Below are 20,189 nucleotides of genomic sequence, written 5' to 3'. Positions count from 1 at the left end.
GTTGATGCATAGTAAACAAGGGACTTGATTGAAAAAAGACTTTTCTTTTAATCTATACAGATGGAACGGTTGCCAGCCAAGGTTATTTATAGCTAGTGCTTTTTTGCTTCTTAGAAGAAAGATGTCCAGACTGTTTTGTTTTTCAAGTTTGTTGTCAAAGCGTACCTTAAAATGGCAGTTAACTTCTCAGCCAGAATCCTTAAATATTTTTTGTTTGATTGATTAGCAATTATATTGCAGTGTTCACCCAGTATCTGGAATATGGGCCATTTTTTTCTTTCCTCCTTCCTCTCTGTTGCTTTACTCTTCCTGCAGACACTAGGAGGGATACAGGAGACAACCTGCATTTTATCTGGAGGCTTTATAAAGTGAATAGTGACAAGTCAAATTATTGCTAATCCTAATGGTAGTACAGGGCTTATTTGGGACTAAGCTCTGGGCTGAACGTGGGGTGGCAAAAATCTCTCTAAGTATGGGCAAATCTCTTCATTTAATGCTTTTGTAGAGAAAATAGTCAGTCAGTTTAAGAATAGAGAGGATAAGGAGTTGGTATAGGTCTCTGGTTAGTGTGCCAGCTGACACTACTGACTGATAGAAAGGATCTTGAAGTTTGCAGGTAGTGCAACACATTCTGAGACTGTGAAACTCTATTTGTAAATTTCTGTGTTCACACATTAAATCCTCAGAGATGTGAAGTCTTTCCCTCCCCTCACAGGAAAAAAGGTTGTAGCAGAAGAAAGGCTTTTTAAATGTATATATTTTTTTTTCTTTACTGGAGTGTGAGACAGGATGGGAGTGGCTGGTAAGATGCCTGGTGGCACTTATGTGAATCAGTACTTTCACACATTATTAGAATTCTGTTCCTTTGCAGGGAATCAGTTTCAGTTTAAATATACTAGTGGGAAGAGCCTGAAGTGCATGTTTGTGGGGGCAGACAGAGACAAGACAGTAGCTAAGAGACAAGTCATAACTCTGAGGGCAAAACATGGGTTTTCCTTCTCTCTGCAGTAGCTCAAAGTTTTGTCACCTGCATACCTGGAAAAACAGCCCCAAGCCAAAATAACAAATCTGATGTAAAGCTCGGGGAGCAGCTATGGACAGGGAGATCAGTGGTTATTCAGAAAAAAATGTCTAGTGGAGAAGCTCCGAGTCATATTCTTAGCACTATGAGAACATGCATTAATGCGGCTTTATGAACTTAGCTGCCAAACTAATGCAGCACCACGCCTCTGTTCCTAAAGGGTAGAAATAAATATGGAAGAGGACGGATCTGAAAAGCTTTCTCCTTATATGTTTCTTTTATTAGGTGAAAGGTACAATATGTCTTAACCTGTGCTATAACCATATGAATCCTTTATGATACAGTTTTCACTCCAGTCATATGGGATCAGCTGAGAGGATGAACTGAGCTCAGAGCTGACGCTCTTCTGGGAAAATGAGTGTCTCACTGTCACTTCATTCCGTTGCTGTTCTAATGCCCATTTCTATTCATTGTTTCTCCATTTGAGTTTGACTCCCGTATTCACAGCTATTATTTTAACGTGCACCTGAAACTCCTGTGACTTCTGCATGTCAGAGAAGGAGCACAATAACTTGAAAACTTGTCAGTCATGACTGAAATAATGTCATGACAAAGACAAGAACTGAAATAATTTCTTTTCAGAACAGTGTGGCTTTTTGAGTGTAGCATTGAGTATGACCCGCGTCCTTGGGCAAGAAATTGTTTTTCTGTGTTAGTTACTCATCTGAATGACACTGACACTAGTTTCTTTGTAAAATGCTTTGAGTTGTGCTGGTAAGAAGTGCAATTTCAAAGCAAAGATTCATTATTATTCTCTTTTATGCTGCACGATTTTCACAGAGCTGCTGCAAACAAAGGAATTATTAAGGCTTCTCGAGAGATGATGCAAGTATCTATTCTTATTCTAGTCCCCCATAGTGAGCTGGGCTTCAGCACAATTAAGAAAGGGAATTCTACCCATGATTACCTCATTTTAAAATGCAACTTACTTTGTTCTGGGGATTTTTATTTCCTTAACTCAACCTTTTTTGTGTTAGTCAGTACCGTGATCGAAAAGATTCTGGAGAACAAGCCCACAGTTTTCCATGCTGTTTGGTTTATTATTGGAGGGAAAACATGAGAGGGATATTTTCAAAACTTTTTTTCCTTCCCCTTTTGGAAGGCTAGAAATTGTCAAACCAAGCAGTTTTCTCATAGAAGTGGTGAAACAGGCCCTCTAACATCATCTTCTATTCTAGGATGATTCACTAGAGTTGGAGAAAAGTCTCCGTAGTGAAGAGACTTGCTGAGGTATACAGTTCTCTGAACTTGTGGCACTGAAGATGACAAGTGGCCTTTCTATTTCGTTCTTGAAAAAACTTTCAGTAGTTATGAGAGATGGCTGTCTCCATTTAGACTTTGAAGATCATTTTGTGTAACTATGGACTTACAGCCTTTGATCCAAGAAAAATCTAGGCTGACTCAGAAAGAGTCACATACTTACAGTGAAAACAGGTGGTATGTTTGCCTAGGCAAAACCCTCAACTGAATTGAAATGTGTGAGGACAGGTTCCATTTTAACTGAAGGTTTAGAGCAATTTCTGGAAACTATTATTCTTGGTTTAAATATAGAAAAGTGGAAGAGTTTGAATCTTGGTGTCCTACGTAGTTTATAGAAAAATTCTGTACATCGGTGTACAGCATAAAAGTATTATAGGATAGGAGATGTCCCAGTACTTCAAACTTTTTGGAGAAACACTGTTTACTTGATGTACACACAGCAGAGTTCCTGGGCATGAGTCCCAAGAGATCTACCTGGAAAGGAAAGAATTATCCTGTAAGTGATTTTCTTTATTTTTGAGGACTATGAATCTCATCAGCACTGATGGTCACTTAAGCAGGAAACCACTCATCATGCTGTTTTTGTGACTTGTACTCATATCGCCAAAAATTTTTTATGCATTTTTAAATGTGTTCTTTGCTTAGATTCAGCGTTATTCCTTGAGTTTCACAAGCTTAAGTTAGACCTCTTATTGGCCTGAGCCTATGAATATATTGGCCTCTATGTGCCCTTGATCTTGGAGCTGGTAACTGGATCATTCAGGGGAGCAGAACTTGAAGATATTGAATGGGAAAGTAAAATGGTTAAGTGGAAAGTCCTGAACAGTGACTTTATTTATCATGTAAATCAAAGATACTGCAACTAAGTTGCAGTGAAGACAAGATAAGCCATGGAGAGTACTAAATGACACATGATAGTGTGTCAAATTTAAACTTACAGCTAATAGGGGTGCTGTTAAACACATCTTGCAGTATTTCTATGCTCTGTGATAGCCTTTTTTTTTTTTTAAGACTAAATTCTGGGTGTTGGACTATACCATGATGTCTTACAAGTTAAGCATGCACTTCTTGTTAACTATGTGACTTTTTGAACAGTTCACTCTTGCAGAATTTTGTTTCTTGCACTTGGCTTGAATGCATGTATCTATTTGAATTTGGATTAAAGTTGTTAAATTGCCAGGGGGTGGGAGGGGAGGAGGGCATTAAAGTCAAGCAATAATCACTAAACATTATTCATTAGGTGAAAGTTCAGAATTACAAATACTGTAGGTAGAAATAGAAAGAAGAAAATCATAAATGGAAGCCATTTCACACAGTCAGTGGTCTATTAAACTCTGCAGTGCAAGTAGAAGTGTTCTCAAAATAATAACTCTGCTCATGTCATTGCGCGGTATGTCATCTACACGTACCAGCTTTAGATTGCTTTGATATTTGCCCAACAAATCTTCCAATTTCTCTTCAATGATATTTGAATTATTTAAGGGTTCTTTTTTCTTTTTTTCCCCTTTTCTTTTAGAGAGCAGGAATTTAGGAATGACTTGGCAGTGTGACCCTGACCATTAACATATAAATAATGTAAGCTGGTCTGTACTTCGAGAGAGATGATTGGCTCTGTAAAGATATTTGAACAAATGTGTTCGCTATTTAATCCTCATCCATATGAAAAGTAATACTAGAAGCAGCCTATGGAAGATAAACTAATAAATCTTTGCAAGAACTATGGGTGCCTGTGATATTTATTTTGAAAAAGCAGTGAATAAAGGGTATGTATTAGGGAGCAAAATATTGTTTGATAAACCTGTCATTTCTATGTGCTGAAAAAAATATGACTCTTGGGGACTTATTGATGCAGAGATGATGGTCATTTTTATTTTAGTAACAAATCATACTATGACAGATTCAAAGGTACATGATAAATAATGAGATAGAAAGTTTTAGGTGGCAAATCTGAGAAAAGATTCCGTTTATAGAATAACATTTACATTTAATTTGTTTTAAATCATAGAGGTATATTTGTAGCTGGATGCTTGTGTCTGATGGGGAGAGAATATCAGGGTCTTAAGCCAAAGCATATTTCAGTGACCGAAGTGTGAGGGAAGTGCAGGGCACTGCTTATGTGACACTTCTACTTACTGAAAATAGATTTTACATTCTAGTTCCTTAAATTAATTATTCAAAATGCTGAAACAACTAAATTTGGTTCATTTTTTCATTGACTTAGAAGTGGCATGACCTACAGTGTGTAACGCCAGGCCATTTACCTCCATTTGCAGCTCTCCAGTGATCTGGTCTGAGACCTAGTCTTGACTTCGTTTCCTTCCTTCTTTGACCTTCTTTTGCCTTACATAGAGATTACCATCTGGTGCAGACGATGTCCTCTCCTATGAACAATCTCTGTCTATGGTGCTTTTTGAAGGCTGGTAAGTCCACCATCCAGGTAAAATGCTTTCCTTTTGTAAATAAAAACCCATGAAAGCCATTTCAGGTTTGGCTGGAACCTGTGTTCTCACATGTTCTTTGGGTTAGTAGATTGCCAAATGTTCCAGAGTGGGTGCCTTGGCCTCTGGATTGTATGTGAGAACCAAATTGTAAGGGCTCGTGCAGAAGGTAAGGAACTGTAAAAATTAGCGGAAGGAGGTTTGGTCATTTTGGAAGTCACTGCTATATAATGAGGCACACCTAACTGAACTGCCTGGTATGGTACATTCATACCACAAGATCTTTCTTGTGCTATGAATGTATTGTGAGTAGTGAATAACAGCAGTGAGGCAGTGTTATCTTGAAGGTATTGTCTCAAGTGTTGCCTGCTTTTAAAAGCTCATTTGAAACCTGAAGGAAGAAGTTGCACAGAAGGAAGAGTCAGGAGCAAGATCTCACTAGTTACCACCTGGTAGTGAAGCTTGGAATCTTGCTATTGCAGATGTTTTTTTAAAAAATAAAAAAATTCTTGATACAAAGAGTTGCTTCCAAACAGGCCAGAAACCGAAGTAGTGAATATGCAATATTTTTAAATAAGTGTCTTATGTGATTAGTTATTGGAGTAATTCCCAGTATATCAAAGGACTAATGCAACAGTTAATTTATATAGTAACCTGTTAGTACACTCAGTCTTTGGAGAGCTCAAAACATATTAGCAAAGGGAGTATAGAAGAATAGCACCTGACAGTAATAACTTGAGGTGTTTGGTCTTTAGAGCACTTTCAAATGTTAAGCTGCTGAATCTTGCCTTGTGTATCGCAGGGTTTCTGAAGTCTTTAAAATTCTGGTACTACAGGTCTTTCCTTAAAGTAATGTCAAACAAACATCTAAAAGCATGGCAATCCTGCAAAGCATATATTTTGTGCTCATGGGAATGCTTAAATTCATTAAATCACATCCTCTTCCTGCAGAGAAAGATAAACACACACACTTCTGTCTTTCCTTTGTCTAGACTGATGGGTAAATAAAGATAGGAGCTATCAAGAATCTGAGTCTGATTATTTTCAGATAAAAATCAGCCTTATATTGAATTTTACATTTTTCTTGTGTCTGGGGGTCACAGTTTTCCTTAACAGAAAACTCTGCTGTTAATAATAGCAATAGCAATAATAATAATAATAGCAATAGCAATAATAATAATAACAGCAATAGCTGTCCCAATCCCCATACTTCTTTATTTCCCCAAGCCAATTGATATTTTAAGTCTGATTTAGGTATTAGATGCTAGTAAGCATTCTAGCTGAATTTATCAAGATAAAAAACTAAGCATATATTCACTTTGTGAATATATAAAAACTAAGCATATATTCACTTTGTAGTTTTCTGACTGTCTGGGATTTGGGTAGCTTTCCATAGCTTTCCAATCATAGGCTAATTTATTTTGATTCTTCTCTCTTTTTTAATGTAAAATTTTTATTTTCTCTAGTTCTTTCTATAATCCCATTAACTGATAGTTAGTAAAACCACTGAAGATTTCCAACTGACAATACAGCATGAGGCTTTCAAAATGAGTGACCCAATTTACACGCAGGACAAAAGCTCATTTCGTTGTGATACTGGCTTTGAATCAAATATGCTGAGAGAGACCTGATTTGGGGTTTGCATTTAAAAACAACAACAAAGCCTTAAGCCATCACTAAAAGTCTAGTATTCTCTGAATTTTTAGTTAACCTTCAAACTGACTTAGCATCTCAAAAAATGTTTCACCTTAATTTACACAGAAGGAGCAGTACATTTTTAATAAAACACAGAACCCTTGTAATGATTAGCAAAGCCTGTTTTTCATTTCAGTCACTTGCTAGTAATATATATATGATTTTGTTTCTGATGTGTGTTGTGCTTCTGGAACAGAAGAGACTATCATTAGGTGAAATTCTTAAGACTGCATTTCTTAGTGTCGCATTATCATTATTTCCTTGGGACTACTTGCAGGAAAAAATGGACTGACGCTGGCAGCTGTATTTGTGAGGTTATTAACATTTTATATGGTTTGCAAAAATAGAATTTATTTCAGCTTCCAAAAACTAAATTCCCTGAACTGTAGAGTTTTTTCCTCTCTCATAGTACTGTGTATATAACTAGATAATTGATGCTGAAAGAACAGGTTCATGTAATTACAAATAAGACTTGCTGAATATAGTGTTTCATTTATTTGAATAAAAAAACGCATTGCTTCTGATATGTGTATTTAACTAGCACTTCATACAAGGAACTCAGAGTTTTCACAAGAGAATAAAGAAATTTTCAGAAGATATCTTTCATAGGATTGCAGCATATTAAGACCGACTTGTAGCTGAATAACATTGATTTAGTATTCAAAATATTTGAAAATGATTGCTATTATAATAGCAAATGCTGTGTGTCACCTCCCTAGTTTCAGCAAAAATTAAAGTTTAAAAGAAATTGAAATACAAGCAGCAAAGACATGCGGAACTAAAATGCTAAAAAAAAATCAAGTACTAAAAATATTGTTATGGAAATGTATTGCAAAAGTTTTAAAAGGAATTGTAGTAGATGATGTTTAAATGTAGGTTAGCATTGCTATTTTTATTATCTTTTAAATATTTCTCCTTAAGCAGGAATATTAAATCTCCATCAGAAAGCTTCACAGAGAACTGCTGTTCTCCAAACTCTCCTTGTGTTTGAGGGCAGTAGGATAGCACTAGCAAAACTGCCATTTTTTTCCCCTTAATTTCCTGGTAAGTGAATGTTAGTACACCTTAGGAAAATTGTTGGCCTTCTCAGCTGTCAGGAGTCAGAGGAGGAAGGAGAAGAGGTTGATATTCTGTTGAAATGAGTGCAATGAACCTATATGTATGGGTGCCATGAAGAGGCACCCATAGCTGGTGTAGGATCACTGTGCTTTTAGCGTCGTTTGGAGAAAAGGGAGGTTGAAATAATTTGAGAGATATAATTCTCTTGGAGCTTGTAACTGAGAACGCTTCTCTCTTGCATCTATTTTAAAGAGGATTTTCTGAAGTGTTAGGTAGGATCTTAATGAAGTTATTTACACAGACACACCATATTGCAAATGGTGTACAGAACTGAATCACAGAATGGCTGAAGTTGGCAGGGACCTCTAAAGATCACCTAGTCCAACCCCCTGCCGAGCAGGATCACCTAGAGCACATTGTGCAGGATGGCATCCATGCGGGTTCTGAGTATCTCCAGAGAAGGAGACTCCACAACCTCTCTGGGCAGCCTGTCCCAGTGTTCTGTCACCCTCACAGTAAAGAAGTGCCCTCTCATATTGAGCTGGAACCTTCAGTGCTTCAGTTTGTGTCCATTGCCTCTAGTCCTGCCGGTGAGCACAACTGAAAAGAGACCGGCTCCATCCTCTCAACACCCTCCCCTCAGATATTTATATATATTGATGAGGTCTGCCCTCAGTCTTCTCTTTTCCAGGCTAAACAGGCTCAGCTCTTTCAACCTGTCCTCATACAACAGGTGCTCCAGTCCTTTAATCATCTTAGTAGCCCTCCTCTGAACTCGCTCCAGTAGTTCTATGTCTCTCTTGTACTGGGGAGCCCAGAACTGAACACAACACTCAACTTAGCGATCACTTCTGCTTACATAAAATTGAGCAGAGAAGATACTAGATATAAAAAGAAAACAGTAAATTTTCAGATTTGTTACACCTTAAATTGACCAGTAGATTTTTTTGTCAGGTCATAAGCTTTTCTGTACTATAAGGGGGAATAATAGTGCACTCTTTAGACATGAAGACATACTGTTTTATCTAAATGTAGGTTTCCCAGTTCATTCTAAAATATAGAGTCAGGATAGGTATGAATGAATGAAATGAAAACAGCACAAACTTTTTTTCCCCACCACTGGGAGGAAGACTCCTGTGGTAAAGTTTCATGATGCCAGTATGATCATAGAATAATCAGTACGTTTAATAAGATAAATGTTGGTTCAAATCTCAACTTTACTTTCAGAGTGTAAATAGGCAATGTTCCATTGGAGATCAATAGATACTCAAAGCATGTATTTAAAATTTGAGATTTTAAAAAGTAGGCATAATGTTTTAGTCATTCTTTAGTGTTGCTTATGTATTTTTTTAAATTTTGGTGTAACTTAAGATAATTGTTTAAATAAAGTTGAAGATTAAAGATAAGATAATTTGAGAAAGTGACACAGCCAATCGTTTCTTCTTGCACACAAAGAAAGTCTTTCAGAAGTTGGAATAAAATCCAGAGATCCCTGCAAACTTGTGAATTTTCCTTTATTAAATTAGCCATCCTTTGAATTCAATGGCTTTTGCAATGGTCTGTGTGAAGTGCGAATGTAGACTTTGTACTCCTCAATGTTTTAAGTCCATAGCAATGCATGTTAGCTACTCTTTACCAGCCTCAAAGGCCAATCCCATTTTACCCTGGGTATAGAGCATTTGTAACACAGCTGATTGCATTTGGCCAGATTTTATTTTTAAACATATGCGGATACCATTATGCAATTTTACTTTCTTCATTGGATTGTGGACAAGCTGATCCCTTGATGGTCGCTTCAGTTATCTGGTCAGATGACACTTTAAATGCAGAGGGGGAAAGCACTGGAGTGGATTTCACCAGCCTGTAGCAGCTTATGCTGATGTCTAGCACAGAGGCGGACAGGTGGCAGGGGGTCTGTGAGCAGCCTTGCAGAGCCATGCAACTGTCCCACAGCATTTGCTTCTTAAGCAGCCATTTGCTTTTTTCCTATGCTCCTTGGAAGGATAAAAATTTCAAGATTTAAAGATTTCCTTTACTACAGGTATCTTTACTTTCAGTAGACAGACTGTATTTGTGTGTGAATGTCTATGTTCCTTCATGTCATGCTTAGGACAAGTCAGGTTAACACACTATTTCTTTCAGTAATTCTAAAGATTTATTTTGGGAGCAGTGTGTTGAAGAAATGCATTGGCAGATGGTTGATAAATATCACTGAAGTTGTTGCAGTCGCTGCTGTTCTCCACTACTACTTTTTGTCTGAGGAGTGGATTTCAGTATCACATCTGACAAGTTAGCATGCAGACTGCTGTCTCTAACCACATGTTTTAGGTGTCTACATTAGCAATAGATGTGTGTGAATAGTAAATTATTCTATTCAGTTATTATTCCTGATGACTAGTAAATTATTTTAATGACATTGACTATTCTATTCATGCATTACTTGAAAGTGATTGGAAGCGAATAGCTGTCAAAAAAAGGCTTTGCAGCTGCAAAAAATTACACTTCTACTTTTTATTGTATTCCCTTTACCCCCAAATAGAATATTACTATTTCTGTCTTTCCACTTGATTCAGCCAGCTGCCACTCACACATCCACAGACAATTACAATGCACTCCCATCATATCCCAGCTGCCTGTGATATACTATTGTTTTGTAGTGCAGTGTGTACAGGATAACCTCTGAATATCCATCTCCTGTTGGTAACTATTCCTTCATAGGCCATGCTTTTTTTTCTTCCAGCCAAATGAAACGTGATGTGCTGGGAGCCTGACCAGAAAATCTTTAATCTAAGAGGATCTTTGTATGATCCCTAATACAGAGCTGTCTAAAACAAGTATCTTGTTAAATTTCCAAAAATTTTGTTTCAAAAGTGAATTAAAAATGGTTTTACTCTGTAGAACTTCTAACAAATCACCATGATTTTGGTAATGAACATATGTCACTTACATAATTAAATATAGAAAACAAATTTGTTGCTTATTATAGCAAGTGACCTCTGACAAATACCAATAAAGAACTCTTCCTAAAACATGTTTTCCAAGAATACATTACTTTCATTTAATCATGTTTCCTTTAATTTCGTGTTCTATTTTAATCATGAAGTGTGAATAAGTTTAGTAGAACAAGTCATTAAAGGAATGTCGGAAGAGGGAAAATGGGTTGAATCTTACCAAATTGTGATGTCTTCCCTTTCTTCTCTGAACGATCAGATTGGCAATAGTGCAACCCTAAATTTATCATATGTTCGTTGTACTCTATAAAGCAAGAGGAAAGATGACATCGGTGTGTGTATGAAGGGGCTTTTCTATTTATTTTTTTTTACAGAAATTCAGGTAGCCAGATGATGAGTGGCCGTTTTCCTGTTTATTGTTGACATAGCAAATACTATGTACTACAGATGAAATCTGAAATCTTAAGTAAACGTGAAAGAAAACAGTGACTATATCTTTAAATAATCACAGAGCAGGTTGAAGGTGGCAGTGGGGTCTGGAGGTCATCTGGTCCAACCCGTGTCCACAGGCAGGGACACCTAGAGCAGGTTGTCCAGTCTCCTAAATATTTCTCTGAGCATTAATGACTCCTTGGTTCAGGAGAGAACAACTTTAGTACATGGCTCATTATGTGCACGCAAGCAAATTCTGAGGAACTGCTGGTTTTACAGGGCACACAGTTGGAGAGTGGCTCTTAATCAACTGCACTACTAATCTATGAAGAGTTTAGTGCAGCTTTAAATTGCAAGTCATTTTTTTGTGGTATGATTTTTTTTATTTTTAATTGATAGCTTTGTTCCAGAGAGAGATTCAGAGTTTTAAGACAACTTCAGCAAAATCTGAGACTTCTCTCTTTAACAGTATGACAGACCTCTCCATCTGCCTATTATTATCTTTACTATGTGTTTTAAGCTTGCTTTAAATAAAAGCACCATTAGATATGGAAGTGATTTTTTTAAAGTAATTTCAAATCATTATCACTTACAGTTAGACTTATTTTGAGAACTGATATACTTCATTAGTAATACTTTGCATTATCCATTGTTCTGAAGTTATCTTCTAATTATTAAATGAGCTTTATTTTTTTTTTGGGGGGGGGGAATATACATATGCATGTTCTTCGTATTACATAATTATGGTAGAGCACTTTTTAAACTACTTTGCAACCATTCCTTTGCTTTCAGCATGGTTTCCAAACATCAGCCTATTACTTCCCTCATGGTTGGCTGGGTTAAACTGTGCTGCTTCAGGTAGGCATGAATTAGCACATACTTTAGCAGCATAAGATAGTTCCACATAGTTTCCACTTTGTTTTTTTGTTGTTGTTGTTGTTGTTGACACTGAATTATGGCTTTAAAAATACTAGAAGTATTAATGTGTTTTTCAGCTCCCATTTTTTCTCCAGTTCTTGATTTAAAATGGCTTCTTTCATCCTTTTCCTCTTTTAAAGGGTTGTCCTTAACAGATTTGTTTCAGCTTCAGATTATTTACTGACTTCGCTGAACTTCATAATGTCTTTAGAATCAGTTGCTTTTAAATCATATGGCTTTATTGTAATTCACTGGTGTTTGCTGACAAAGGGTGACATCCAATTAAACCTACAAAGGGCTGTGTTAAAAAGCAATGATAAATTCCAGTCCTTTCTTTGACACTTTTAAAGTAAGTAAAATCACAAGTAAGAATGAACTAGAGAGACTGTTGTTCCATTGATTCAAAATACATTATTTGTAATTTATTTTTACAAGGATAGGAGGCATCTCCTTTGAAAAGAAACCCGTAGGTGATTTGAATAAACATCTGTTTATAATCAAATCCAATAAAACATTATTTTCCACAGTGTCTGGAATAACACAGTAAGATGAGCCATTGTGGTTTTTTGTTTTGCTTTTAGACATTTGATATACTGTCTGCCACTAAAATGTGTGCCATTTCCTGATTTCCATTGGTATTGCCTTTGTAATAGCTCTGAGAAGGTGTTGCTGGGTTTTTATATAATGTTATAGATTTCTCAAAACATTATTTTTATCTGGCAAGTAATACCTCCAGCACAACCAATTAATTGCCACTGTTATTGGGGGTAATTAAGAATATCTGTTTTATCTAAGTCAAAACAACTTTATAGTTATTCAGATATAATTGTAGTTGTGGACTGCAGTGCATTTGACTTATTTTTGTTCCAATTTGTGTAGACAACCCAATGAGTGGGTTTTGACAGGATGCTTTTTTGATTTTCCTGAGCTTGTTCTGTAAGTCATCTTCCAAGTGAAGGCATCTTGCTCAGTGTTACTCATATATTCCTTGGGGTACTTCTATAAAAGCAATCATTTAGATTCTCATCACTTTACAGCCCACCCAGTGTTACTAGTAAGTAGGCTTATCTCACTGCTATAAATGAGAGGAAAAAAATGGAAGGATGGAAATTAATTTACAATTTTGAAATGATAAGAGCTGGAGACCCAAATAAAAATCCTAAATTAATGTGTTTTTTGTGGGTGTAGTTCATCTAATTGTATGTGTTAGGAAATGAACGATTTATAGACTAATTAAAACTTAAATGAGGTATTTGAAGGAAATTCAGTACAGTAGTTGAGATGCTAAGGTATTGTCATAATGAAATGCATAATAATTACTCATCATAAAACTGAAGACAGGATTGAGAGCCCAGATTTTAGAGATGTGTGCCTTCTCAGAGAATTAAATAAAGACTTTTTTTCAAAGGTGTTCATTCATCTTCCTTAATTTCAATTCAGATGGAAATGTATAGTAACCTGAAATAGGGCGTTATTTTCCTTTAGGAGTATAAGCTTGCACAATTTAATCTATATCATGAAAATTTTGCTAAATAACTACTTATTTAGAATTAATTGAACACGTATCTCAACATGCCTCCATGCCCAAGTTCCCTTTGCTTGTACTTGCCATGTACTCCCATGTACTTGCCAACATAGACTGTTTGCCTGAAATAGTTCTCCAATTCACTTTGTCTTTTGAAACAAGTTCATGTAACATGTTTATATTGATTATAGTTCTGGGTTTGATCATATTTACTTTATTATAAAGTTCTAATATGCTTCATAATTCCTCATGCGTCTCAAGGGAATGGTATGAAATCCAATGAGAATGTAATGAAGATTCAGATAGTCGTGTCCGTACTTGAATACTAATAGCTTTAACCAAATATATTCAAAAAATAACTGTAGTCTGCTGCTTTGCCTTGGAGAATAAGAATGAAAAGGAATGGTGGTTTTAACCATTATAAAAGCCCTCAGTAGGACCCCCCCCCCCTCACGAAGGATGCATTTTCCATGCCTAAGAGAAGCTTGTGACAACTTAATGGAATACTGAAGATTATCGAAGGTCTGCATGTTGAATATAGGCTCATAAACAATGGCCTTTTGTTTCAAGATGAATGCTTATAAAGCAGTTATGAAAGTATGCACTGGAAAAAATAGCTGTTCTTCCACTCTGTATTGCTATGTGGTCATTATACCCTCGCTAGCTATTTTCTACTCCAGTCCGTAATGCTCGTGTTTCTAGAGGCACACATCAGTAGTCTAGAAAATGCAGAAAAGGATCCTTTGCTTCAGGCAAAACTATGCGGCTTCATTTAGATGGCTATTTATAGATGGAAATATTCTTGACATTAATAGATCCTCAAAAGTTCTTCTAGGTAGCCATGATTTTACATGTTAAATAATTTTAAAAAATAAGCTATGTCGTGAAAATTTAATGTCATTTGAGAATCACCTATAAAACTTATCATGGCCTCGTAGTTCCTTATATTTGAAGGATCAGGTTTTGAAATGTTTTCCATATTATTTTTGTGAGAATTGGATTTTTAAACATTGATTGCACACACTAGCAATTCTCTTATTTATATTATGTTATCTCATGTACGCAGCTCAAGTAGACACAAAAGAAAGTTGGTGATAATTAATTAATCCATTCTTTTCACAATCGTATCTGAGAATTTAATATCTCTTTCCTGAACTAATTTCACTCTTTCAAGTAGTGTTTCAACAAACAACTGATAGACTTTGCTATTAAGCCCATTGAAGATAAAGTTGAAGAAGGAAGCATTATTTAGTTTCCTTATATATCTTTGGTTCACTGACACCTTGATTGACTATGGAAAATGCTTGTGCTTGCTTACTAAAATATTTTTTTAAGGTTGTGGTCTTCTTGAAAAACTTATATCAAAGCCTTTTGTTCTCATCTATTCTAAAATGAGAATAGTCATAATATTTTCTTTTCAAAACAGTTTGGAACTTTTTTGTTCTCTTCCTCTCTTAACTACATTCCTCCAAAATATTTTGTTTTGTTTACCTTTTTGCTGGGAATTTTGGCATTCTCATAATGTCTTCCTGTGTTAATGCATAATTGACAGTTCATACATCCCTTTGTTTTTATAGATCTGTCTTTGCCAAAATTATTTCTCCTACAATATGATTTAGGGTTAATTTCCTTAGGAAGAGCTATAGTGCTTCATATCCCCTTCAGGGAGTAGACCACTTTGTTGTTGTTGCTTTTTTATTATTATTGTGCCTAGTCCTAAATTTCTAAGTCATATTGCCTCATCAATTGCAAAGGTAAAAGCTTCATTGAAATGACTGTCACTGAGTAGGTAAAACCTGATCTATAGATCAACTTGAGAATTAAGGCTTTGAACTAAGAATCGGTGGAAAGATTGGCACTTGGGGGGAATACACTCATGGTTGCTTGGCCTCAACGAGTTAATGGGCCGCTGGATGAGATGCAGACGAAAGACTGTGAAAATAGTAGGTAGCCAGTCCTAAATAAAGCGAGCTGTGGTAATATGGTCTGAGTATGAAGATGATGTGGTTCATTGTGGTTATTTGTTTAGTTGGACAGAATACATGAAAGACACTGGGGAGCTGCCATGGCAGATTTATTTTCTCAATACTTGAAAGAATTGGGCTGCTTCATCTTAACAGTGAATTTGAGCAGGACCCTGCGCCTTCAATTGCGTGTGAACACAGAGAGGGAGAGTGGGAACTGGATTAAGATCATACTCAGTTACTTGGTTTCTTTTTCCTTCCCATTGCACACAGAATATTTCTTAACTTAGTGTACTTGCTTGGGAAACAGGTACCTAGTAATGCATAACTTGGAAATCCAGCCACAGATAGGTGTGACTTCACTGTATTTTGGGTTTTTCCTGATATTTTTTCCTAAGTTGGAGTAGACAGACTGAGAAGAGGAAGTATATTCAGGCACGATTTATACTATGAGCAATTTGAAAACTCATCTGTAAAGTATGTTTTACTTTATAAAGTTTTAAGTAAAACTGAAAACTATATTTCTTAAAATAGCATTTAGAGTTTAAAACTTATTGTCATTTGATTTTATGTAAGCTTTGTGACTGTTTTGGCAGAAGCCTGACAGCATTCAGACACATGACAATGATATTTAATAGGATTGTGTCATCAGGTGATGCCAGAGGGATTATAAAATGATCGAAAATTTCAAGAATTTCCCTATTTTCCCTGCAAGTTGCACTCTTAATCACAACATTGGACAGCCTGGTTTCTCCACCTTGTCTGTTTGTAAATGGAAGATGCTGGGCAGTCCTTTGTTCCTTACCCAAGCACAATTTTCTTGTAGGAAGAAGAAAATGGCTGTGACAGAACTGAAGGTAAAATATCTGAAGACCTCAGGACTCTTAAGCTTCATGAAAGATGATGTTTCAGACCATATTCTTTTCATGGGATGAGCTGTTAAGAGGTTACTAAGTTTTGTGTTTTACAAGGGCCTATAAGATAAATAATAAACCCTAGCCTGCAACTAACCATTGCACTTACAGACTGGTAATATCCTACCAACTCTGGTCAGGCACGTTTGAGACATTTATTAAGTGAAGATTAAAGACTACAAGCAACCCAAGAGGCCACACTAGGGGAAAGGTTTGTAATAGCTGTTGATAGCTGAGTGCCAACTATGTATGCTACTCCTGACGGACTTTTTTTTTAATTTCTGATGTCTCTTTTTCCTTTGTCACTTCTTTTCCCCCCTCAGACTGTAGGCGTGATGATAGGTCTGCTCAGGGCTGGACTGAATGTCTAAGTAACATTCTCGAATTGCTCAGTTGATCTGCATTTATTATAGGATGCCAAAATATATGGTGTGCAGTGGGCTGTTATACTGTTAATGCAAATTTGAACCAAGCTTTCTCCTTTCCAGGCAGACTCCTTATACTGCTAGGCTTCTGAATGTTCAGGGTACAGACAGTTCTCACATTTTGGTACAAGCTATATGCTACCCATGTAGCTCAATTTCTTAGGGCCGTTCTTGCAGGAAAGCAGATGATTTTGGTGAAAAATGCAGATCTGTCCTTCCTTGTTTCTATTTAGTCCTTGTTAGCTGAAGCGTATTTTACAAATCCCTTCACTATGGTCTTTTTTAATGCTAGCTGTATCAGAATTAGTAAATCAGTAAGCTTGGAACTTGCGTGCACAGCTGCTAGCTCTCAAAAATCATGTGCACTCAAAAGGAAGCTGAGTGTAAGTCATTTCTCTGCAAGTGGGGGAATGTATGTATTGACAAGGGGTCATCTGAAATATTTTAAAAGTAATGACTGGAATATAAAGCAACAGCTGTTAAACTTATTTTATACCATACATCCCAATCTTGGTTTAAAAACAAAAATAAACAACAAAAATAAAGTTGAACAGCCCCTCTGTCCCCCTTCTCCTAAAACCTTGAGAGCTCTTAGTACAAATCTTCCAGGAGGGAGCGGGTTGGTGTGTAATTTACCAAGTGTATTGTGTATGCTTTGGAAGCATTATGACCTACATGTAATAAGTGCATGTTCTTAGATATGGTGTATGAATACTCACCTTGCCAGGCTATTTGCTTTTTCTGTTACATAACAGTTAAGCTAGAAGGTACAAATTTGTACGTGTATTTAAGCTAGAGTTACATATGTTTATATATATATATAGTTATATATGAAGCACAGGAGTGTTCTAGGAGTGGCTGATGTATATTGAGTATCCTTAGTAATTCTAATAAAAATGACAGCTTAAACTCCTGAAAGAATTACAAAACTGGGCTCTGGTTTCTTATGTTGTAAATTATAAGCACCAGATTGTTTGAATTTAACCTTTCTTGTTGACTTTCATCTTATTTTGAACGCTGGGAAATTTAACTAAAGCTAAATGCCTGGAGATCATAATATTTTTAGATCCTCATCATCTTGCCAAGTATAAGAGTTTCGAATGACCTTCTGAAGAACATATGAGAAAATTGCCTGCTGTAGATAACACAGTAACTGTGATCAAGGACAGAAAGGGCATATAATTCTTTATGGTGAACTTTTTACTGGCTAGTGGCAATCTATTACTGATGGTTTGAGGCTAAAATGAACATCAGACAGTTTCAGTGAAAACTTGATCTTTCATATCTAAGGAAAGCCATGCACCTTTTGATTAGTACTGCATCAGGCTGTTCACCAGAGATTCAAACTCTTGCAAACAAGTGCCTTTAGATAAGGATGAGTGAACTGGCATTTCTGACAGTTCAGTTCAGCATGTAGTTCAACTCATTTTCTTTGGAGGGCGAGTGGACAGGGAGGAGGAACCAGTTTCCTGGAGTCTTTCAATACAAGAGAGAATGCTATCTGTTCCCCTTTCATTTGCTTATATATTCTTTAATCTCAGTCAGCTTAATCTAATTGGATTAAAAAGCTTATTTACTTGAGTGCAAAGACTTTCTTTTGTTTACTGGGCATCTTGTTCATATGCTTCTATGAACACTTATTAAACACTATGCAGCGTAAAAAACAGAATGCAGGTGACATAATGTACGTGAATCTGAATAAAAAACTCTGCACCAATAGGGCTGGCTAATATGGCCAACTCCTGATCTTTCTCACAGAGACTTCATACATCTTTCAGGTACTTAAGCTTCTCTGCAGGCTGACCCTTTATGCAAGTAGTTTCGTGAAAGAAATTTCCATTTCAGCTCTTCTGTCATCTTTTGGTTGGCATTTCTGCCTGCCAGTAACTTTCAGACTTGGAGGGCAACAAAGCACTTTGGAAGAAATCCCAAGAAATCCACTAAATAGCTCAAGTCTCCTTGAAAAAACTTATATCAGAGATGAGACTTGAAGCCTGTCCAATCTAAGTATTCTAAACAATAGGTTTTGGAATATTTCATTGTTGCACATCGTCTTATCTGTCTGTATATAGTGTAGTCCAGAATACAGGTATTAATCCAGAAATACAGTTATTAAGCATGATAATACAGTTGCACATTAACATGATCGATATATGTGGTAGATAGATTGTCAAACTTCTCATTTAAATTTTATATTGGCAAGGTCTAGAGTATTGTTCATGCTAGAAAACAAAGCTATGCTTCCTTGAATATACCATTTTTGTATGGATAGGTTGGGCTGATGGGATTCTCTGTAATTGATAAAACTTGATAGAATTGATAGAAATTGATAGAATTGATAAATCTTTTGTCTACTGTTCCTACTCGGGGCGGGGGGGGAACATCAGGAAAAAGGTCTCCCTCTGATGTTAGTCTGTTTCTGGAACGAATTATCTGACCATGATCAGCTATAGCATGACATTCTAGCACTTTAATTTTCACTGCAAGTCATTTTCACTAATGAAATAAACAGTGTTTTCCTGTTTCCAATCTAAAGACAATACTGACAAAGAAGTATAGAGCTTTCCTCTTCCACTCTTTGTCAGCAAAACTTCTAAAGGTGGTAAATTTTTTTTACAGGTAATTACCATTGGAAAAGACTTAAGCAAGTGTAAGCTCTTACTTTTGTCATGGGTCATTCTGTGTCAATATGATCTTCAAAGAATACCTTGTAGTTGCTTATAGGTGACAGAAACCTATAGCTGGACTGGTGTGCCCAGTAGTTTTTGAGTCTTATTCTTGTTATAGCATTGCACATTGTTGGCTTAAAAAATAATAATAAAAAAAAAAAAAATCAAGAACTTCTATGATGTAGGTCCCACCTTAGTAAAAAGATTGTCTTAGGTATCAGCTGAGATCACTCCTTATGCAACTTTAATTGAACTAAGAAATACATTGTACAATTGTACTAAGAAATACATAAAAGATGTAGCTTTTTGAGAACCCGTCTCCTGGCTGCTAATGGAGATGAAAACACTTTTCTACTCATATCTTACCTGTACAAATAGATCAGTTTGCTACAAAGATTATTCTGTGGACAACAAATCTGTGTGGAAAAATCTGTGTGGAACATTCTAGTGTTTCATTCTTGTTCTAATGTACTTGTACTTGATGAATGTACATCACCTGCAGTGTATTTATCCTGCCAATAATACGTATTTCTTACAGTCTATGATGTAAATCATCACAGTCTGTTCTTTAAGGACCACTTATGTCTGATAAAGTATTTTTAGAATATATTTGCGTCTTGGGTGATCAGTCAGGGAGATCCAGTAGTGGTTTTCAGCATTATCAGCTTTGGAAAATAGTATCATCCTATTTTCATCCTTCTGACAAATACTAAAATTAACTTAACACGCTGTTGTTGTCATGGATGGATAACTAACTCCTGTTTCTTCTCTGTGAATATTTCTATCCAACATGGAACCAAAGGAGGGACTTTATGTTTGGAAAAGATAAGTCTGTCTTCTACTGAATACAAAAGTACA

This window comes from Cygnus atratus, chromosome 4 (assembly GCF_013377495.2).
Source record: "Cygnus atratus isolate AKBS03 ecotype Queensland, Australia chromosome 4, CAtr_DNAZoo_HiC_assembly, whole genome shotgun sequence".
Taxonomy (NCBI): Eukaryota; Metazoa; Chordata; class Aves; order Anseriformes; family Anatidae; genus Cygnus; species Cygnus atratus.
Note: the sequence above shows the minus strand (reverse complement) of the source record.